The 22,613-nt window shown below is 54.2% G+C and overlaps 2 protein-coding genes, 2 long non-coding RNA genes and 1 pseudogene across 4 annotated transcripts in view; 1 reads left to right on the top strand and 4 right to left on the bottom strand.

The window, feature by feature from the left end:
* The window catches only part of LOC135404434 (class I histocompatibility antigen, F10 alpha chain-like), a 214,735-nt gene that overhangs the window by 26,256 nt on the left and 165,866 nt on the right, over positions 1-22,613 (bottom strand). The gene's annotated exons all lie outside the window — the stretch shown is intronic.
* LOC135404459 (class II histocompatibility antigen, B-L beta chain-like) overlaps positions 1-22,613 on the bottom strand; it is a 106,835-nt gene that overhangs the window by 81,959 nt on the left and 2,263 nt on the right. The gene's annotated exons all lie outside the window — the stretch shown is intronic.
* LOC135405981 (zinc finger protein 239-like) lies at positions 8,481-9,672 on the bottom strand (annotated as a pseudogene).
* On the top strand, positions 12,205-13,158 carry LOC135405231 (uncharacterized). Its single transcript, XR_010425813.1, has 2 exons — positions 12,205-12,495; positions 12,803-13,158. It is a non-coding gene; the product is annotated as an uncharacterized LOC135405231 (long non-coding RNA).
* Positions 18,089-20,400, bottom strand: LOC135405191 (uncharacterized). The gene is made up of 2 exons (XR_010425787.1): positions 19,731-20,400; positions 18,089-19,620 (listed from the first exon to the last, which is right to left on the bottom strand). It is a non-coding gene; the product is annotated as an uncharacterized LOC135405191 (long non-coding RNA).

Raw genomic sequence — 22,613 nt, 5'->3', positions numbered from 1 at the left:
ACCTGATCCCAAGGTCCCCTGTCCTCTGCCCCATGCATTTCCACGGGACCAAAGCCCCTATGCACAGCAAAAGGAAAGTATGGGAATGTACACACATGGTAACTTGCTCCTGGCCTTTTCAGCCTATGGAGGAAGACAACTTCCCTCATTAGAAAATGGAGCAGGTCTGACCTGGACTTTCTCAAAACACTCTAAAGCCAGAGGCAGGTTTCTCCCACAAGCAACAGCAAAGCCCTCCTCCTGCCCATGTTGTTTGGGAAATGGCACAAGAACCAGGAGAATCCCAGAGAGATTCACACCTTCAGAGACACCAGTGAGTGCAGCCCCTCCTGACATCATCCGGGCAGAAGCCTCCAGCCCTTGGGATGACTTTGCCTCCTAACAGAGGTGCCAGAGCATCTGATCTGGATTTACCAGGCCTGCCTTAGTACCATGCCACAATAATTGTCGCAGCATCCCAGCCTTTCCTTGCTCGAGCCAGTCTGTTTATAGGTTGTTTGGATCTCCACCTCCACATTGCAGGGGGATTGAACACCACTGATCACATCCACTTCTACCTCTGACCTGAAGGGAGAGGAAGATTTCCCCGTTTGCTGTTGTGGCAAGTGGCGCCTCTCTGCAAGAGATTTCATCTCCTGCTCGGGGCCCCTCTGCACTGGCCAGGCTCACTCCATGCTGCTGGACCTCTCCCAGCCCCTCTAAGCAGGGCTCCGGTCAAGTCTTCGTAACAACTCCCCGTTCCTCAGAATAGCTTGGCACTCCTGTAGCAGTTTGGGTGGGGAATGCCAAACTCACACCAACGAATGGCTCTGTCCAATCACCTGAGGAGTAGCAGGTACCACCCAGTGCGGAGGTCAGCGCTTGAATAAAGACCTCCCCAACTTTTCTGGGTGCAGCTGGTAAGGCGATTTTGTTATAAAAGTAGCGGGGCAACTGAACTGCTTAAAGGGAGGAACAAAAGGGCACAAAAAGCACTGCGCAAAATGGCTCCAGCCTTAAATAACGTGGGTAAGGAAGGCACTGGAACAGAAGATGGGCTTTAGGCGGAGCATGCAAATTACAACCAATCATAGGAGATAGGGGCTGAACATAACCCTATACGGTACTGCGTCAGGTATCAACCAATGAAAGGACAGAACATACGCACAGTACAATACAATACAACAACTTATATGCAAAATCTACAATTTTCTTATTAATTACACATTTTTAGACTGCCACAACCCAGCCTGCCCCATGCAGAGCCCTGGGGGTGGCTCCTGCTACACCCAATGCCAGAAGAACACCACAGGAGACCCTGGGGAGGGAAGAAGGGAAGGAAAGAAGGAAATCTCAGTGCTATGGATCTGGAGCAGCTGGGGGAACTGCAGTGCCTCCCAAGACGCCCTGTCAGACACGTGAGGAACTGCAGAGTCGAGAGCTCTCCCCACGCACCCCTACGGCCCGCTCCGAAATAAATACCGTTGACTGCCCATGGAAGGTCCCCTTCAGAGTAGCGACACGATCCCCGTAGCCCCTTGCTCTGGATTCCCCCGCCCATTCCTGGCCTCACCCCTTTGTGCCCAGAGCCCACTAGCTTTGAGCTACAGGGAGCAGAGGGGCTCTGTTGCCACCCTGTCAGGCGGCGTGAGCTGTAGAACAGCTCCAGTGGCCAAGTGCAGGGCTGAGCTCTCCATGGGACTGTGTCTGGCTTCAGGCAGTTTTCTGACAGGGAATGGGACTATTCTAGCCCAAAGGGAGCAATCAGGATCCAACATCTGCTTTGTTTAAGGCTATCAGGAGCCTTCTTGGTCGCTTATCCTTTGATTTTTGTCCAAATCTTGAAGTGGTTTTGATGAGGTACAAAAAGGAGGTGCAGAAAGCATGCCTTCCTCCCCCATAGACACGGTTTCCCCTCAGATCAGGGGGATCAGACCAAACCTCTGGTGGGAGCTGTTTTATTAAGCTTGTCAGACCTTGAACATCAGGGGAGCTGTGTACAGCTCGTGGCAGCAGGTGCTGGGGCCTTGGCCAGTGTCACCTGGAAGGGGAAAGGAGGAAAGGGGACCAGCACGCATCCCTGCTACCCTGCATATCCCCTGAGCCAAGGGACACTTATGGACAGTTGTTCTGCACCTCCCCCTGTCCCCTTTTGGTCAGGGCTATCACCTGACACTGTGGTGACAGACGGGTTCATCAGGATATCCTTGGCAGAATGATGACGGCACTGAGTCATAGTGTAGTGGTTTGGACTTTGTTTTCCCCCAGAGGCTAAAGAAAAGTGGTAGACCCCAAGGGGTGGAAACCCTTGGAAATTTTGAGGTTCTGCCCAATGGGCGCTCCTGCAAAAATGTAAACATATCACAACCAGACCGGAAGAGATGAGTTGTAGTTTTGGTTGTTGTAGGAGAGGTGGCCATGTTGTAGAGCCACGAGGAAGGGGCTCTGAACCCCTTGGGCCCTCTGGGGCCTCACAGTCCTTGGCTGTGGGGCTGCAGGGACCTGGAACAGCATAAAGCTGGGCTAGGTGCCTGTAGTTATGCCGGGAGATGTTTTCTCCATGGACGCAGAGCAGCAGCCGACGCTGACCAGAGAAACGGTGGCAGAGAGCCAGAGATAAGGACCTGAACCAGAGGAGCAGCAGAAACAACATGCAGCACCGCAGAGAAGACTCCTGGAAAGGGAGGAGAAAGAGAGCCAGCAGCTGAGACACAGAGTTTGGGGTAAGACTGTACCAGATTCCCCAAAACTCCCTTGGAGACCCTCTTGGAGAAGAGGAACATGGACTCCTATTAAGGAGAAAAGTTTTAGACATGCAGCACCGGAGAGAGAGATGAGCTGAGAAGCTCAAAAGAGCGTCCTGGAGCTGGACTGGGACGACCAGATGGAATGCAGGGGGAGTTGACCTTGGCTCCCCCCTTGCACTGCTGCCACGGTGGCAGCCTGAGAGACAGGGCACAGAGGCCCTGCAAGAGATACCAGACCGTCACGAAGACCCCCCTGTGTCTCGTGATATGACGTGGTGAAACGACCTTGTCTGGGGTTACGAAGCCCACGGAAGACCCCTTTGCCTGTGTCAAGGGGGCCGAGGGAGAGTTTGGATACCTCCCATGTGAGTGCTGGCAGAAAGCCAGCTGTCAGCTGCTGCATGTGGAGAAGACAGACAGACTGCTGCCTCAGAAGATGCTGCTGCTTAAGGACTGGAAGGGATCTGTCCTTCTTTCCCTCCTGGACTTTTATTTGGAGGGGAGAGGAGACCTGATCCACTGTAAATACTATATGTCATGGTAGAGATAGCTGTGATCGTGTGTATAATGTGATGTTATATTTTTTTGTACAGTCATTGTAATATATTCCCTTTCCCCCACTTAGAGTCTGGCATGTTCTGTCTGAAAAAACCCATCTCACATTGGGTTGAGATGTGGGAGGGGGGATGGAACTAGGGAATTGGATTTTGAGACTATCTCAAACCATGACACCCACACAAAAGAACCAACCAGCAGATCCACATTCCAAGCTGAAGACCCTCCAAAGGCTGTGGGGGCGTGTGGGTTTTTTTAACTCTCTCCTCAGAAACGGGAGGCACTGCCTGGAGGATGCCACTTGTCCCTGCATGGTCCCAGTTCCTCCCAGTATGATCCCACTATGACTCCAGTCACCACCAATGATCCCAGTAAATTCCAGACACTTCCAGTGGATTCAATGAATCCAGTTTGATCCCAGCCATCCCCAGTATGGTTGCAGTCCCTCTCCCATACTCCCAGTATTATTGCAGTCACTCCCAGTCTGGTCCAAGTATGAGCCCAGCAGGGGCCCAGCTGCTCCCACTCTGATCCCAGTTGCCCCCACTGTGGTTGTTCCAGGATGGATCAGGAATGGGGACCCCTCTGTGTCCCCCACTTGTGTCACCCTGTTCTGGGAGAGCTTTGGGGGGACATCTGCACCCCAACACGGCATCCAACACATCCCAAAGTGCGCTGGGACCCCCTTAAACCACCCCACAGCCCCCAAGGAACCTCCAAACCCACTCAGAGTCCATCCAGAACTCCACCTAACCCTTTTTTTTTGGGGACTTTCATGGGCTCTGGTGTTACTGGGAGCCTCCCCCGTTGCAGGCGAGGAGCTCTCGGGTGAGAGGGAGTGTTGGGAAGGGGGGGTCAGTGAGTCAGAGGGATAAAAGGGGTGGTGGGACCCCAAACTGAGTGGGAGGAGAGTGGGACCCTCAAAAGTGGAGGGGGAGGGAAGCTGGGGATTGGGGGATGATGGGAAATGGGTGGGAGACGTCAGAAGAGTGGGGAAAAGGGGAGGGTGGGACCCCCATACTGAGTAGGAGGGGGCTGGGGATTGGGGGAATGATGTGTAAGGGGTGGGAGAGGGGGAAAAAGTGGGGGCTGAGACCCCAAAACTGATCTTGGGGCGGCTGGGGATTGAGGGGACCATGGAAAAGTGGGAGGAACAGGGAGAGGGGTGGAAAAGGGGGGGTGGTCTGGAGGGATGGACGGTCCCATGGGGGTCTTTGGGCACTGGGGGGTTCGGAAAGGGGGGTGGTCCCCCTGAGCTCCCAACTTCCTCTGGGGTACTGGGGGCTGCTGGATCCAATCTCAGCCTTGCATTGTGCCAACAGTTGAAATTTAGAGCAATTCTAGAGGGGGGACTGAACCACGTTTGTCCTCCAGGCTTTAATGATGGCAAATCAGATCTATTGATAGAAAATGAATTATTTATTTTTGCAAATGATGACACAGAACAGAATGATTTAGTGAACAGTAGAAACACTAAAACTACCAGTAGTACAGGATAAGGTAGGACAGGGCACTACACTAAAACAATTGTTGAAGCAATTCTACTAAAGGTGACAAACAAACAATAATTCTTAATTAGAGATGGATGGAACTCCCCCAGACCAGCGCTCGTGGGGAGATCTCTGCTCTCAACCTCCAGCAGTGACCTTGGGGGGTCCCCAGCCAAGGCAGGAATCTCCACACCCCCCAAGAAGGGTTCTGTTGGAAGAACCTGCCCCTGGGAAAGGGGACTGGCCCTTTCTGGTAGAAACCCAGGGACTGACAGTCCTTGGACTCCAGGGCTTCCCTCACCATCAGGGGCTTCATTTGGGGTCAAACCAGTCTGGGTTCCAACATCTCCTGCCTTGTCCTGGCCCCCTCTCAGCTCAACACTGACCCCTTTGCAAATGGGGCATTGTCTTGGGGCCATTGCAGGGGGGATGTCCTGCCCCAGTGTCCCAGTGTTCCTTTAATTGCCAGAGGCCCTGCAGTGTCCCAGTGGCCCCTTGATTCCATGACCTTCTGAAACACCTTAGGCTTCCTTTGGTTCCATGAGGCCCCCCTGTCACAAAGGCCCCTGGATTCCATGAATTCCGCAGTGTTACAAGGTTCCTTTTTTTCCACAGGGCCCTGCAGTGTCCCAATTGTGCCTTGATTCCAGGAGTATCCAAATTCTCCCAGGGTTCCTTTGGTTTCAGGAGGTCCCGCAGTGTCCCAGCGGCCCCTTCATTCCAGGGAGGCCCAGGGAGACGAAGGCAAAGACGGAGCCCCGACCCCCGTCAGCATCTTGGGGGGGCGGGGGGGCAGGACCCGGGAAACGGCGGCGGCTGCTGGGAAGGGACTGGGATGGACTGGGACGGACTGGGATGGACTGGGATGGGCTGGGATGGACTGGGATGGACTGGGATGGGCTGGGACAGACTAGGATGGATTGGGATGGACTGGGACTGACTGGGATAGACTGGAATGGACTGGAGTGGACTGGGATGGACCGGGATACCAGGATACACTGGGACCAGGACTGGGACCCAGCAGGACCCCCCAGGAGCAGGATCTGAGCACACTGGGACCCTCCAGGACCAGAACTGGGGCAACAGGGATCATACTGGGAGCAACTGGGACCACACTGAGGGCTACTGGGAGCAACTGGAGGCCACATAGGATATAGTGGGAGTGCCTTGGAGTCACTGGGATCATAGTGGTGGAAACTAGAATGTTACTGGGGCATCTGGGAGTGACTGGGAAGGACTATGAGCATGCTGAGGGCTCTACTGGGATATACTGGGAGTGTCTGCAACCATGGTGGGGGGAACTGGGACTGTACTGGGAGTGACTGGGACTACATGAAGGGGAATTAGGACCAGGCTGGGGGCAACTGGAAGGAATTGAGTGACTGGATTTACAATAGAAGCAACTGGGATTGAGTGGGACTGTCAGGAGGGAAGACCGGGATCATACTTGGAGTGACTGGATCTGTGCTAGGGGCAACTGGGAGCAACTGGGACCATACTGGGATCACAGTGGGAGCAGCTTGGCCCATGCTGGGAGCAACTGGGAGAGCACACTGAGGGTGACTGGGGTCATACTGGGATCATACCAGCAGTGAGTGGGATCATGCAGGAGGTGATTGGGATCATCCTGGGAGCAACTGGGAGTGCACTGGGGATGACTGGAAGTGGCTGTGAGCAACTGGGATCATGCTGGAAGCTTCTGGGGGCAACTGGGAATGAGTGGGACCACATGGAGGAAACTGGGAGCAACTGGGAGAGACCAGGATTGAGTGGGATCATCCTGGGACTGACTGGGCGCTGAATCCGAAAAATCAGTCCGAGAAACTGCTCAGAGACTTTTTTCTCTTTAAGCAGCAAGGTATTTGTTTATTCAACGTTGGGAGCAAGTCAGCTCGCGCTGGACAAACTTGCTCCAAGACTTCACACAAAATCAGCATTTTTATACAATCTTCAACTGTGATTAAATGCATATTCAAGTGATTCCAACCTCTATCTCTGCATATTACTAATAGGCGGAGTATAGGTGGAGCTCAGGCGGGGCTTGGGGCGGTGCTTCTCTTGGCCCTCAATCCTGAGGGGACTTCCACTCTTCCTCCATGGCTCTGGGGGCTTCAACTCCTCTTCCTAAGCTTGACCTTCCTTCTCTTCCATTGTTCTTGACCCGCTCCCTGAAGCTTGGAAAAAGCCCTGGCTCCCGGCCTATTCCTCCTCTTCCAATGTCTCCCTGATCCTGCTGTCTCTCTCATTTATCCCCTCTAGGCCTAGGACATGTTCCTGGACTATTCTCTGAAGCTTTGCTCCAGTCAGTAGAACAGAACGAGCCCAGATGGTCTTGGATGTTGGGAGCTTGTTAGCAGGCCCAAATTTCTTAGTGAACTCTTTTGGGCCTGGCCTCCTGTTTCACCAGGGACACAGCCCGGGCCCGGATGTTCCCATTCCCATTCCACGGGTTTGCATTCCTGTTCCAGGTGTTCCCATCCCATTCTAGTTGTTCCCATCTCATTCCAGATGTCCCCATTCCCATTCCAGGAGTTCCCATTCCCATTCCAGGAGTTCCCATTCCCATTCCAGGTGTTCCCATTCCCATTCTACGTTTTCCAATTTCCTTTCCAGGTGTTCCATCCCATTCTAGGTGTCCCCATTCCCATTCCTATTGTCCCTCCTCCCGTTCCTGGTCTTCCCATCCCACTTCTGTTTTCCCCATTCCCAGTTCTTGGTGTTCCCATTCCCATTCCAGGGGTCTCCATTCCCCTTCCTATTGTCCCCATTCCCATTCGAGGTGTTCCCATCCCACCTCTGTTTTACCTATTCTAATTCCAGGTGTCCCCATTCAAATCCCAGATGTTCCCATTCCCATTCCTGGTGTCCCCAACCTGCTCCCAATGTTCCCATTCCCAATGTTCCCATTCCCAACCCAGGTACCCCATTCCAATTCCTGATGTCCCCGTTCCCATTCCAGGTGTTCCCATTCCAGGTGTTCCCATTCCAGGTGTTCCCATTCCAGGTGCCTCCATTCCAATTCCAAGTGTTCCCATTCCAGGTGCCTCCATTCCAATTCCAAGTGTTCCCATTCCAGGTGTCTCCATTTCAGTTCCTGGTGTTCCCATTTCCATTCCTGGTGTCTCCATTTCCATTCCTGGTGTCTCCATTCCCATTCCAGGTGTTCCCATTCCAGGTGTCTCCATTTCAATTCCAGGGGTTCCCATTTCCATTCCTGGTGTCCCCATTTCCATTCCTGGTGTTCCCATTCCAGGTGTCTCCGTTCCAATTCCAGGTGTTCCCATTTCCATTTCAGGTGTCTCCATTCCCATTCCAGGTGTTCCCATTCCAGGTGTCTCCATTTCAATTCCAGGTGTTCCCATTTCCATTCCTGGTGTCCCCATTTCCATTCCAGGTGTTCCCATTCCAGGTGTCTCCATTTCTATTCCAGGTGTTCCCATTTCCATTCCAGGTGTTCCCTCCCCATTCCACGTGTCCCCATTCCCATTCCTTCTGCCCCCATTCCTAGTGTCCCCAGTCTGTTCCCAATGTCCCCATTCCCATTCCAGGTCTTCCCATTTCCATTCCTGGTGTTCCCATCCCATTGCTATTGTCCCCATCCCATTCTTTATGTCCCCATTCCCATTCCAGGCATTCTCATTCCCTTTCCAGGTGTTCCATCCCATTCCAGGTGTCACTGCTGACATTTCCCCTGTTGGTTTACCATTAAACCAGCACACCAGGTCTGTGCCCAACGGGGGTCCCTGTGGATCATCCAACGCGGGTCCTCCCATGGCTGATGGAGTTGGAGCAGCGGCCGAAGCTCTTCCCGCAGTCGGGGCACTCGGGGCTTCTCTTACCGGTGGGTCCGTTGGTGGGAGGTCAAGGAAGAGCTCTGCGTGAAGCTCTTCCCACACTCCCCACAGTGGAAGGGCCTCTCCCTGATGTGGAGGCGACGGTGGGTGTAGAGGGTGGAGCTGTCACACATTCCCTACACGTGTAGGGCTGTTCCCCAGTGGGGATGTGCTGGTGGCTGAGCAGCTTGGTGCTTGTGCTGAAGCTCTTCCCACATTCCAAGCACTTGTAGGGCCATTCCCTGGTGTGGATGCAACGGTGTTTGCAAAGGCTGGAGCTGTCCCTGAAGCTCTTCCCACACTCCGCACACGTGTAGGGCCTTTCCCACTGTGGATCATCTGGTGTCGGAGCAGGTCGGAGCTCTTCCTGAAGCTCTTCTCACATTCCTCACACGTGTAGGGCCTTTCCCCACTGTGGATCATCTGGTGTCGGAGCAGGTTGGAGATCTGCCTGAAGCTCTTCCCACACTCCGCACACATGTAGGGCCTTTCCCCACTGTGGATGCGACGGTGGTTGCGGAGGGTGGAGCTGTCACTGAAGCTCTTCCCACACTCCCCACACATGTAGGGCCGTTCCCCACTGTGGATGCGTCGATGATTGTGGAGGGTGGAGCTCTTCCTGAAGCTCTTCCCACACTCCCCACATGTGTAGGGCTGTTCCCCACTGTGGATGCGACGGTGGTTGCGGAGGTTGGAGCTGTCACTGAACCTCTTCCCACACTCCCCACACGTGTAGGGCTGTTCCCCACTGTGGGTGCGACGGTGGGTGCGCAGGGTGGAGCGGTCACTGAAGCTCTTCCCACACTCCTCACACATGTAGGGCCTTTCCCCACTGTGGATCATCTGGTGTTGGAGCAGGTTGGAGCTCTGATTGAAGCTCTTTCCACACTCCCCACACATGTAGGGCCGTTCCCCACTGTGGATGTGCTGGTGCCTCTGGAGGTTGGTTCTCTTGCTGAAGCTCTTCCCACATTCCAAACACCTGAAGGGCTTTTCCCTGCTGGGAGGCTGCTCATGGACCACCAGCTCGCAGCTCCACCTCAAGCTCCGGCTGCCTTCCCGGCACATGCTGGCTCTTTCCTCCTCACAGCCCCCTGGGCTGGCTTTGCAGCCCCTCCTGCGGGGGCATCTCAGGCCCTTTTCCTCCCCGCTGCCTTCCTGCGCCGGGGAGCCCTTCAAAATGGCCTCTCCCACCAGGCTCTGCCGCCGGGATTTGTCCTCTGCGCTCTCCGGCCTCACCTCGGGGCCTGGGGCAGGAAGCAACAAGGACAGGCAGGGGATTTGCCTCCGGCCCACAGGGAAGCCCAAGGACATCCCCCCAACTCCGGCCCCGGCAGGACAGCCACAAAAGAGCGACCCAAAGGGGCACTGACTTCCTCCTCACCTGCCTGGGGGGCCCGCGGCATCTTCCTCTTCCTCGCAGCCTCCTCCTCCATCCGCCCAAGCTTTGGGAAGCAGAAATCCTGATGGGGGGGGAAAAACAAGGTGTGAGCGTGTTGCCTTGGGGGTTCCTCCTGCCCAAGTCCAGCTCTAGGACTCACCGGGCATCTTTTGTCCATAAAAACCCCCAAAACAACAACATTCAGCCCAAAATCCCCTCCCAGAATTCCTCCTCTCTGCTCTCTGGGATTTGGGGGGTCCCCCCTGTCTGGCCTGATGGCACTTCTGCCTGCATTGGGGGTCCCCCTTCTCCGGGCTGCTGGGGGTCTTGCGGCTCCGGGGGGTTCCCACTCACCGGGGTCCCCTTTAGTGTTGCCAGGGGGGTCCCAGGGCTCACTTCTCCCCACTCTGCCTCCTGGGGCCGGCCGGCCCTCCTCTCTCGCCTCCCACCCTCGCAAACCTCTTGGCGCTCTCGGCTCCCACCCCGCCTCAAGGCCCCCCCTCCTCTCCACACTCCAAGGCCTTCCCCCTCTCTGGGACCCCCGCTTAAGGGGCCCGGCGCTCCCTCTCTGTTCCCTCCCCCTCCAGCATTCCGGGGGTCCCCCAGCTCCGGGATCGCCCCTCTCCGCTCTCCCCACTCCTCAGCTACCGGGGTTCCCCCCCGGCTCTCACGGGGGCCCCCAAACCGCTCTCGCCCCCCCCGCCATTGCCGAGCGACCGCCAGGACCTTTTGGCTGCTCTTCTTTGTGCTCCCGCTCGGCTCCTCCCTCGGCTGGGCCGCCGCTTTTGGCGGGTTTCCTCCTCCGGGATCCGCCCCCTGCAGCCCTTCCCCCCCTGGCCCAGCCCCCTTGGGCCCCCCTTGGGCCCCCCTTTGGCCCCCCTTGCCCAATAAGTCTGATTATACAGACAAGCAATTGGTTTTAATCCACAAAACCCAAATGTAGAACCCAGCACCCTGGGCCATGAACATAGTGGTGTTCCTTGGGCCCCCCCCCGAGTCTAAAGTAAAGGGAGAGGGGAAAAATACCTGCTGGTGGGAGAGCTGTTGCAGTCTGGTCAAAAGTGGGGATTGCAGTCCAGTTGAGGGGGGTGGTCTCAGGCTGGTTGAGAGCGGTGAGCTGCAGTCCTCCTCTGGATCCCACGAGTGGTGGAAAGGTTCTGAAACTCCAGGTTTATATATTCTCCAGTTCAGGCAGGAATGCCCAGTCCTCCCCTCAGAGCGGGCAATTCCATAAAAGGATGCTCAGTCCTCCCCTCAGAGCGGGGAATTCCATAAAAGGATATGAGGACAGGAACATCCCCTCCACCTCACAGACCTCCCCCCCCCGACAACAGTTCCTTGGAAAATGGCATGGAAGGCCATAGAATCCACAGTTTTGGGCTACACCCATCCAGTGAGGAATCGGTCCCAGCTGTTCTAACTAGGACAACCACTCTTGACCAGACTGCACCACCACTCTTACCAACAGGGTTTTTTTCCCCTTTGCCTTTACTTTGGACTCAGGGGGACCAAAGAACACCACTCTGCTCATGCCCCAGGCTGCTGGGTTATATATTTGTGTTTTGTGGGTAAAACTAATTTTTTGTCTTTATAATCGTGCTTATTGTATTATTTTATTAAACTGTTATTCTGATTTATAATCTATCTTTTGAGTTGAGTTCATTTCCCCTGCTGGTTTACCTTTAAACCAGCACATCTTTGGTGCCCAACATGGGGCAGAGAGAGAAGTCAGAATCACAATTTCATTTTAAGCATTTTTCTATTTGGATATAGAAACTCCCTGATCACCATGTTCTTTGATGTGTTCATGTGGATATTGTATCTGAGCCTGTTCATATTTCCACAGATGGGGAAATATTTGCCTGTTTTGATACTCTCTTTAAGACCAGTGCCCAGTCCAGCAGAAGCATCACTGCCCTGCTCCTGCTGCCACACTCTTTCTGATCCAGGCCAGCCTGCCCTTGGCCTTCTTGCCCACCCGGGCACCCGCTGGCTCAGGTTCAGCCTCTGTCCACCAGCACCCCCAGGGCCTCTCCCACGGGGACCCTTTGCAGTCATTCTTAGTATGATCCCAGCATGATCCCAGCAGGGGCCTAGCTGCTTCCAGTATGATCCCAGTTGCCCCCAGCGTGGTTCCAGTTACTCCCATTCACCCCCCTATGGTTCCACTCACTCCCAGACACTCCCAGTATATCCCAGTTGCCCCCAGCATGCTCCCAGTATGATCCCTGTTGCCCCAGTTCTGGTCCCGCTGGCTCCAGTCCAGGTCTCCGTTAATCCCAGTGTCCCCCCTGTCCTCCCACCCCACTCTCACCCCCTTTTCTCTCCCCACAGAGCTCCTGAGCCGCCGGCGGCCGCAGCCCCTCCCCGTGGCCTCGGGCCCAGCCGGGACCCCCCAGTCCATCCCAACACTCAGTTTGGGAGTTTGTTTGTCCTCCTCAGCCCTGTTTTTATTCTGACCCCAGCCGGCTGCTCCCAGTGTTCCCAGGAAAGCTTCCCAGTTCTCCCCAGTCCCTGTTATTGGGGGGCAGTGAGGGCAGGGGGGAGGGGATCCCTGTCACAGCTTTACTTCTTCTAAAAACCAACCAGGAATTTTTCTTTCCCCTGCCCCACTGGAAAAGAAAGATGTTGAATGGGGGAGGGGGCTTTGCCTTGGGTGACTCACACCCACAAAAGAACTGGCCCAGCCCACATTGCAGGTTGGGAGCCCTCAGAAGGCTGGGGAGGGGTGGAGTTTTTTGCTTTCTCCTGGGCAAAGGGTAAGGCCCTTCCCTTTGGCCTTAACTCAGGCAAGGGGTGTGTTGGAGAGGCTCCGAGGTCCTTTTGTTCTCGGCCTGCTCATCTGGCTGTTTGCTGGTTCCCGTTTGCCTTCGTTTCCTGTGCCCTGTTCTGCCCCCAGCCCGGACCTGCTTGGACTTCACGGGAGAGGTTTGACCCCCCTCCAGAGGAACCTTTTGGGGAGGAGGTCGCCCTTTCCCTCCTCCGCTCCCGTGTTGGCAGTGGCGTGTGTTCATCGGCCAAAAGGGGGAATTCCCGGCCACAGCCAGCCACAGACAGCGGGAGTTTCGTGGGAAGAGCCCCTTTTTCTCCTTTTCCACTTTTTCCCCTTTTTGTTCTTCTGCCAATACACAGATATCCTTTAATAAAGAGCTGTTATTTTTCCTTTTTCCATACTGCCTCAACTGGAATCTCTTAATTTCAGGTTTACAATTGCTTAGAGGGAGGAGTTTGGTTTTCCTCATAACTCATCCCCCTTAGCAAAACACTTCAGTCTCACTCAACTGAGACAGAGGTGCTGCCCCATGCTCCTGCCTTTGCCATTGCACATCCCCACATCCCAGAGCCCCAGCAAGAGCCCTGAGGAATGAGGCAGGCACAGGATCTCCCTTCCCAAGGCTGGGGGTCAGGCCTTGGCCCTTTGCAAGAACAAAACAAAGCCAGATTTATTCAGCATCACAGACCGCGGGACTTTGCTTGTCCCCACCTGTCATCACTGCCTCCAGTTTTCGGCTCTAACTGGAAGCAGAGGACAATTTCTGAGTACTGGCCCTCAGTGGGACCCATTAACGCCAGGAGAAACTGTGGACTTGGATCTGACTTGGAATTCTTCTGAGGTTTCTTGAACTTGCTCTTTGTCTGATGTTCAGGGACTCATCCCCAACCCCCGAGGGTCATTCAGTGCCTGGGGCTGTGTCTGTGCTGCTGAGCTGGGCCGGGCTCCTGGCACACAGGGAGCTCCTGGCAAGCGGGCAGCGCTGCAGAGAGACAGCTCTGCCCAGGAGCAGCTCCTCTGCACAGCCCAGCAGGGCTGAGGGCACTGCCAGGGCAGCTCAGGGACACCAGCAGGGCACAGACAGAGCTTCAAGGGGCTCAGGGTTGGGAGGGTGACTGAGAGCTCCCTGCAGGAGGAATCTTGGCAGGGCTGCACACGGGCAGTCTGTGGCTGCAGGGCAGTGCAGGGGCAGCTCCTGGAGGCATCTCCTAAAGCTGGCCCAGCCCCAGCTGATGGGATGGGTGAGGAGGGGGCTGTTGGGGGACACTTTGGCAGAGCTGTGAAGCCGGGGGTGCAACCAGGGGTGCCCAGGGCTGTGGGGCAGAGCAGGGTCCTGCAGCCCAGGGCACTGCTGGGCAGGGACTCTGCTGCCTGCCAGGGGCAGCTCTCAGCTGGCCCAGGGAGCTGCTCCAGGGCTGGGGAAGAAGGGCTGTGGGCAAGGAGCAAACCCCAATTGACAGGGGAAGGCAGGGCAGGGCCCTTCTGCTGTCGAGACGGTGCAGGACATGTCAGCAATGATCACAGCTCCAAATGACTGCTGGGGGTTTCTAAGAGGAATTTTCAGGAAATGCAGCAAGGCAGGGGCATCCTGAAAGGGAAGGATCCTGTACTTCCAGTGTTCTGCTTCAGGTTCCCAGGGACGGGCAATGGGAAAGATCAATTCATGTCTCCATTCAGGAGGAAGCATGGAAAATCCAAAGCTGTTCTTCTCTGAGGGCAATGGTGCAGGGAGTGTCAGAAATCAGCCCCCTGGGCCTCACAGGCAGCAGCAGTGGTGCTTTTCCAGCCTCCTCAGGGTTGCTCTGCTGTTGCCATCAGAGCCTGCCCAGCCAGAGGTGCCCCTGGCACCAGAATGCCCTGTGCTGGGAGGGCTCTGCAGGGCAGAGCTGAGCACCCAGGGCTGGGATGGGCTCTGGATGCACTGCCAGGGCCCAGCCCTGGGCACAGGGAAGCAGCTGCTGGCAGGGACAGCTCCAGGCAGCAGAGCCTGAGCACTCCTCTGCATCGCCCTCTGCTCAGCTGCACAGGGAAAGAGGGAAGAGTTGGGAGGAATTGATTTTGCAAGTGGAGTCTTCACAAAACCCCACTTTTTTTCCAGGCATCTTTGAAGTGGATCATCCACCAACAGAGAGGTGCAAATAGCACAGGGAACCTGTGTGCTGACCAGCAGGTCACTTGTGGGCAGAGCAGCTCTCCTGAGTCTGCACTGGGGCACAGGGAGCCCTTTGGGACCTCAGAGCTGTCCAGGGTTCAGGCTGAGAGCAATGGGGAGGGTGAGAATTCCTGCCCGGTCATGGAAAGTGCTCTCATTGAGCAGCACAGAGCTGAGTTGAACAAAGTTCCCCCAAAGAAATCCAAAGAATTTGGAGGAGATTGTAAAGCAGCAGAGGATTGACTCCAGGCAGCCCTGCCCTGACTGTGCTGCCTCTCCTGTCCCCTCCCCAGCGCGGGACGCGCAGAGGCCGCCCGGCTCCCCCCAGCCAAGGCCTGCCGGGCCCCGCCAGCAGCGGCTACTGGCCCAGTCACTTCCAGTCACTCCCAAGAGGATACCAGTTGCCCCCAGCATGGTCCCAGTTGCTCCCAGTCCCCCCCACGATGGTTCCTTTCCATCTCAGGGACTCCCAGTCTGAGTCCAGTCTGGCCCCAGGCACTTTCAGTCACTGCCTGGAGGAGGCCATTTGCCCCTGCATGGTCCCAGTTGCTCCCAGGATGATCTCAGTATGTGTCCAGTATGTGTCCCAGTATGGCCCCAGGAACTTGCAGACACTTGCAGTACAAATCCAGTTTGATCCCAGTCATCCAAGTATGGTTACAGTGCCTCTCCCATACTCCCAGTAGTATTGCAGTCACTCCCAGTATGGTCCCAGTATGAGCCCAGCAGGGGCCCAGCTGCTCCCACTCTGATCCCAGTTGCCCCCAGTGTGGTGGCTCCAGAATGGATCAGGAATGGGGACCCCTCTGTGCCCCCCCCTTGTGTCACCCTGTTCTGAGGGAGCTTTGGGGGGACATCTGCACCCCAACACAGCATCCAACAGATCCCAAAGTGTGCTGGGACCCCCTTTAACGTGGGAAATGAGAGGAACCATGGAAAACCCTTGTCAGAGAGAAAATTGGGTGATCTGAGTCCTGGATGCTTTTAGGAAAGAGGTCTGAACATTTCTTGAAGAATGGAGGGAGATGACTTTTTTATTCTTGACCTTTCCAGTTCTCCATTTGGGGGCAGGATGTCCTCTGGGCCAATGTTTTGTTCCCTTTGCAGTGAGTGCAGGCTCAGAGGGCTGAGCCCTCTCTGGCTGGGCTTGGCCTCTCCTGCAGAGACTCAGGCCTGGCTGGGCTGCCCCAGGCAGACGCTGCAGGAAGAAGAGCTCAGGCCGCCTGGCTCTGGTGTCCCTGGGGCTCAGCCTGTGCCCCATTGCTGTGCAGGGGCTGAGCCCCACCTCTGCCTCGGGGCCTTGGCCAAAGGGCTGGCAAGGAAGAGGCCCAGCAGCCTTGGGGCCTGCCCAGCTTTCCTCCTCCCTGGGGGTTCTCAGTCCTCCCCTGACACCGTGTGGGCCCAAGGCCTTGCTGGCTTCGGGCTCACGGCCCGCCGGCCCCATCCCAGCGGCCTGACCCCCCTCCTTCCCCTCTCTCCAGCCTCTCCTGCCTTTTCTGGCAAGGGGCCATCCAAGGAAAACCCCGGTTCTCAGCAATGGCACCTGTGGCACGGCTGCAAGGCTCGAGTGGGCCAGGCAAGAGCAGGAGCACCGAGAGCCTGAGGAGCCAGGAGATGCCCTGGCTGGGCATCGTGCTGCTGCGGGACGAGCTGACACCTCTGCACAGTCTCTGCCCGTCCCTGCCAGACGACTTCTGCCCAGGCTCTGGGCACGGGGACGCAGCACTGACAGTTTTCAGCCACCGCGCTGTTCCACAGAGGCTGTGATGTCACAAGGCCCTTGCCTGGCAGCCAGGAGATGGGCAAGGCAAGGCAAGGACGGAGCCTCTGAGCCACCAGCACGCTGTCCCCAAAGGCTGGGGTGGCACAGAAGCCCAGGGTCCCTGAGGTTGGCAGAGACTTGTGAGATCAGCCGGGGTCCAGCCTACGCCCCATCCCCAGCACGTCAAGCAGACCACGGCACTCAGTGCCATGGCCAGTCTTTGCTTAAACACCTCCAGGGACGGTGACTCCAGCACCTCCCTGGGCAGCCCATTTCAATACCTAATCCCTGTTTCTCTCCAAAAAGTCCTGCTCCTGTCTCTGACAAACAGCCCCTGACAGGCAGGTCCTCGTGTCCTCTTGTCCTGTCGCCTGTTGCCTCGGAGAAGGGGCTGACCCCCACCTGGCTCCAGCCTCCTGTCAGGAAGTTGTGGACAGGGAGAAGGTCAGCCCCGAGCCTCCTCTTCTCCAGGTTGGAGAAGCCCAGCTCCCTCAGCTGCTCCTCACAGGCCATGCACTGCAGACCCTTGCCCAGCTCCATTGCCCTGCTCTCCACCCACTCCAGCCCCTCAAGGTTCTCCCTGAATTGAGGGGCCCAGAGCTGGACACAGCACTCCAGCTGTGGCCTCACCAGTGCCCAGTCCAGCAGAAGCATCACTGCCCTGCTCCTGCTGCCACACTCTTTCTGATCCAGGCCAGCCTGCCCTTGGCCTTCTTGCCCACCCGGGCACCCGCTGGCTCAGGTTCAGCCTCTGTCCACCAGCACCCCCAGGGCCTCTCCCACGGGGACCCTTTGCAGCTCCTCTGCCCCCGGCCTGGAGCTGCAGGGGGTTCTTGTGGCCAGAGGCCCCAAAGGCACCAAAGGCACTCTTGAACCTCATGCCCACGGGCTCGGCCCAGAGGTCCAGCCTGTCCAGGTCCCTCTGCACAGCCTTCCTACCCTCCAGCACATCCACACTGCAAGCCAGCTTGGGGTCCTCTGCCAATTTGCTCATGGAAGACTCAATGCCCTCCTGCACATCCCCACGAAAAATAGGCAACAGGACTGGGCCTGTTACCCAACAAGTTCTAGTGCTTGGCAAAGGAGCCCACCCAGCAGTGGGGAGAAACTGCTGGCAGGAGATTGAATGGGGGCAATAGACAATGGATGATGGACAAGTTCTGGGCCATGGCCATTTGTCAGAAAAACAAAGTAAAAGCTTAAGGCCTGCCCTATTTCAGTGGTCAGAGACCTGGCAGAGAAATCTATTTTTGAGACCTGGACACCAAGAAGGCAGAATTTCTAAACCACAAAGACCCTTAGAGAAACCAGAGATGAAGACAAAACTAACACAGACAGTTACTGAGGCTCTCCCTATCTAGGGAAAAGACAGCTCGTTTGGATACATGTCTGGAATAAAGACAAGTGCCAGAAATATTCAAACACAAAAAATATCTTTTATTACACTGAGAATAATAATAATAATCATCTTAGCAAAGAGAATGAAGAACTAAAAAAGGATATAAAATATCTTATTGTGTGGCCTTAAAAACAAATACTACAAACAGCATTTAATACAGTATTAACTAGTGAAAAAGGGGGTTAAAGGGATACCAAAAAAGGGATCTTAACACAATATTATGGATAACTATTAACACAATATTGGTTAGTAAAAAGGGAAATTAAAGGGAAATACTGTGAACAACTTATTTATGTAACAATATTCAAAAATAAAAGGGGAATTAAAGTGACACTAAAGGGATATTAAAACGTTTGTTCTCTCAGTTGCTTCCTGTCAATAAACTGTGCTGACCCACACAGACAGGCCAGGGCTGTCAGGATCTGCAGCAGCTGGTCGGTGCCCGTGCTTAGCGGGCGTCCCCGCGGAGCCACAGTCTCGGTGGCAGGATGAGGATCGCTCAGCTCAGCAGTCCCGACACCCCATTTTATCAGTTCCACATTACACCACGTAGGGCCAGTACCCAGTATAAGGTGATGCCTGAATGGCAGCCAAACCCCTCCTGATCATCACCTCATGGCAACAGTCTGTGCGTGCCCTGCTGTAGGGCAAGGGGCCAGCGACCCCTGCCCACATCATCTTCCTCCCATCATCATCTTTCTCACCCCTATGTATGACCTCTACCATTGTGTTTGAAGGGTAGATGTATCTATCTTGCAATATGTAGCAAAACCAAGGAAGAACTCAGCTCTGATAAGAGGGGATATCAAGCTGACTTGCTAAAAAGCACAGTGGACCTTCCAATTAGCTTGTGCCATGAAGTTACATTGTACCATACTCTGGCTGGTTTCACATCCTAATATGATTCCTTTCTCACGCCTCTATGTTCCACTGATCATCTAATTCAAAAGTACCCCCCTTACATGCCACCGCGTGATCAATGGTAGCAAGAGGCTGATAATGAACTACCCAAGATTGCAACGCATTTAGCCTGGTGTTTATCATTCGACGTACACGTTAGTACATAGGGAATTATACACAATATGCATGTTATTATACATTCAACTACTGACAAGCTTATCAGCGCTTTTTCGTAACCAGGCCCATCCCCATTTCCAATCGCCAAAGAGGTGGTTGAGTTCCCAGATATGTGCAGTTTGCTAACACGGTCTCATTATATAGAGTTCTCCAATAGTAGTTATCAGTGGGTACTCCAACCAGACAGGTGCGAAAAGGACTCATGGGAGTTACCATGGACACACATATCATGTCCGTCTTCGTCACGTTGGCCAGGGTGATCCACACATTGACATCTAGAACAGAAATCAGCAAAGTATAGCTGATATCTTTCTGGAAGCTACAGTTGGGTCTGGAAGAGGCCCTGCTGCTCTGCGCCCTCAGAGGAGAAACCAGCTCCTGGGGGCTGTTGGATTCCATCCCACCACGTGGTCCATGGTTGGACCATGACACTGGTGAATGACTCAAACAGCGTATTGATGAAGTGTCAGTTCTAAAAATGTAAAACAACATAACAACTGAGTAACAGCAAAAATACAGACAATAATATAATCATGTCCATCCCCAGTGAGGAGATCCAAATAGGTTACAGTGGTCATTTACTTGGAGTCAACAGTACTTGAGATAATCTTTTCCCGGTTGGCAGACCTAGTTTCCAAGTTTGGACAGGTGAACAGGTGTGTCCAATCGTATGGACCCAGACAACGCGATGAATCTAGGGAATTTCTGCAAAATATAAAGTCTAGTACAACAGAACTTCTTATTTCAGAATTTTATAGTCTGGATTCATCTTTTATAGTATGAAGTGGCTGACTGCCAGTCACACATTTATAGGCCTGTTAGGAGCCATCGCAGGCAATGTATATGTGGAGTTTCATGCAACACCAGACAACATCCTGGTCTCACCAACCCTCCCACAGAAAGCTTGCACTCTTTGTACAGATTCCAGGCCTCATCGGGAGCAAACCGTCCTGCCCCAGTTTACCCCTGACTGCAGTCAATCCTCCTTCACCTCATGGAGTGATAGTACAGGTTATCTCTTGCCTCCATGCTATAAAAGAATTTTTTATCCATCTTCACATTAACTATACCATTGAGTGTGAAATTATTTCTGTACTTAAATAGGATGTTACCAGTTCATCACAAGAAAATTGCAGGAATGATGCGAGTCAGAGCCCATAGGGAGGTCCACAAAGGGCCCTGGCACAGCAGTGACATCATTGGGGACACGGGTGACAGCCCTGGGGACAGCGGTCACATCACAGGGACAGCGGTGACATCACACAAACCGCTGTGACATCACAGACACAGAGGTGACATCAAAGGGACGTCGGTGACATCACAGGGACAGCAGTGGCATCACACAGACACCGATGACATCACAGGCACAGCGGTGACATAATAGAGACAGTGGTGACATCACAGATACAGCAGTGACATCACAGGGACAGCAGAGACATCAAAAGGACAACAGTGACATCACAGAGACAGCGGTGACATCACAGGGACATCGGTGACATCACAGGCACGGCAGTGACATCACAGAGACAGCGGTGACATCACAGGGACATCGGTGACATCACAGGCACGGCAGTGACATCACAGAGACAGCGGTGACATCACAGGGACATCGGTGACATCACAGGCACAGCAGTGACATCACAGGGATATTGATGACATCACAGGCACAGCGGTGAATTCACAGGGACAGCGGTGACATCACAGAGACAGCGGTGACCTCACAGAGAAAGCAGTGACATCACAGGGATATCGGTGACATCACAGGGACATCGGTGACATCACAAGGACAGCGGTGACATCACAGATACATCAGTGACATCACAGGGACATTGGTGACATCACAGAGAAAGCAGTGACATCACAGGCACAGCGGTGATATTAAAGGGACAGTAGTGACATCATAGGGACAGTGGTGACATCACAGGGGAATCAGTGACATCACAGGGACAGCAGTGACATCGCAGGGACAGCAGTGACATCACAGAAAGTGATGATATCACAGGCAAAGCACTGACATCATAGGGACATCGGTGACATCACAGGGACAGTGTTGACATCACAGAGACAGTGGTAACATAACAGAGACAGCGGTGACATCACAGGGACATCGGTCACATCACAGGCACAGAAGTGACTAACGGCGGAGGAGGTCACACAGAAATGCTCACAAATCAATATGATCGGCAAAAATGTCCCCTTTATTAGAGGAAAGGCAGTTTATAAGCTGCCTGTGACACAGAGACATGTGATTCTTCCCCAGGTTACACTGGATACATAAGGGAAACATACTGTGGTGTACAGTACTAATTGGATAACAGCAGGTATCCATAAAACTTGTTTTCCTGCCAAAAGAACTCCTCCTTCACCTTGGCACAAGGCCTGCAGCCATATTAGTGGTGCAGTATTTTTAGTGTCTGCACCCAGCCATGCCAAGGTGAAGGTCTCAGAAATGCAATAGAAATTGTTCACACAATCTCTGTCTTCTGACAGGTGACATCACAGAGAAATCGGTGGCATCAAAGAGACAGCAGTGACATCAAAGAGACAGCAGTGACATCACAGGGACAGCGGTGACATCACAGGGAAAGTGGTGATATACTGGGGAGGGGTTACTGTATCAGGGAAGGTCCGAGATATACACACGCGAAAAACAGACACCGCTGCTAGCTCAACAAAAAAATAAAACAATATTTATTACAAAAGGTGGCCAAGAAAATGAACAAACCCAAAAGGGAGGAAGGAGGAGAGAAATAAGCCCCCAGTTACCCAGCTGTTGCCCATAAAGTTCTCTTACCAACCTAGCAGGCCTATAATTACCCAGAGCAGAAGCTGCATCCTTGGAGAGTCAGTAAGTTCACAAACTGGCAGGTGTCCCCGCCAAAGGCAACGTTGTCCTTGGTGTGAAGTTAGCTCTCCCCAAGAAAGCACTGTCTGCTTTTTATACAATTAACTGAGTGGCCACCACCTCCCAGGAGTGGCCAGCACCGCCCAGCCCGAGGCCCTCAGTCCCACCCCCGGTTATGTCAGTGCATCTCTTCTGTGCACATGTGAGAACTTCAGAAATCCCCTCACGCACGCGCAGTGTGTTTTGGAGGTCTTTCTTAATTGAGTCTGGGGCCGAGCCTTCCTCCTCCTCCTCCTCAATCTCTCCTTCAAGCGACCTTGGAGGACAACTGGCCAATCACAGAATGCCAATTACAACAGTTTATACAAGAAGCTCTCTCCAAGGACAACTTTCCCGTTTATCAGGGTTTGTTTTCCCATAACTTGGCAGGGAAAGAGCAAAGCTTTCACAGGTGGCAGGGCCAAACGCAGACCAAAAGTATCAGCATAAATTCACCCTGGTACAGGGGGTCAAACCTGTCCCATGAAGTCCAAGCAGGTCCGGGCTGGGGGCAGAACAGGGCGCAGGAAACGAAGGCAAACGGGAACCAGCAAACAGCCAGATGAGCAGACCGAGAACAA

Source organism: Pseudopipra pipra, chromosome W (assembly GCF_036250125.1).
Source record: "Pseudopipra pipra isolate bDixPip1 chromosome W, bDixPip1.hap1, whole genome shotgun sequence".
Lineage (NCBI taxonomy): Eukaryota > Metazoa > Chordata > Aves > Passeriformes > Pipridae > Pseudopipra > Pseudopipra pipra.
Note: the sequence above shows the minus strand (reverse complement) of the source record. Positions and strands in the feature narration are given on the sequence as shown.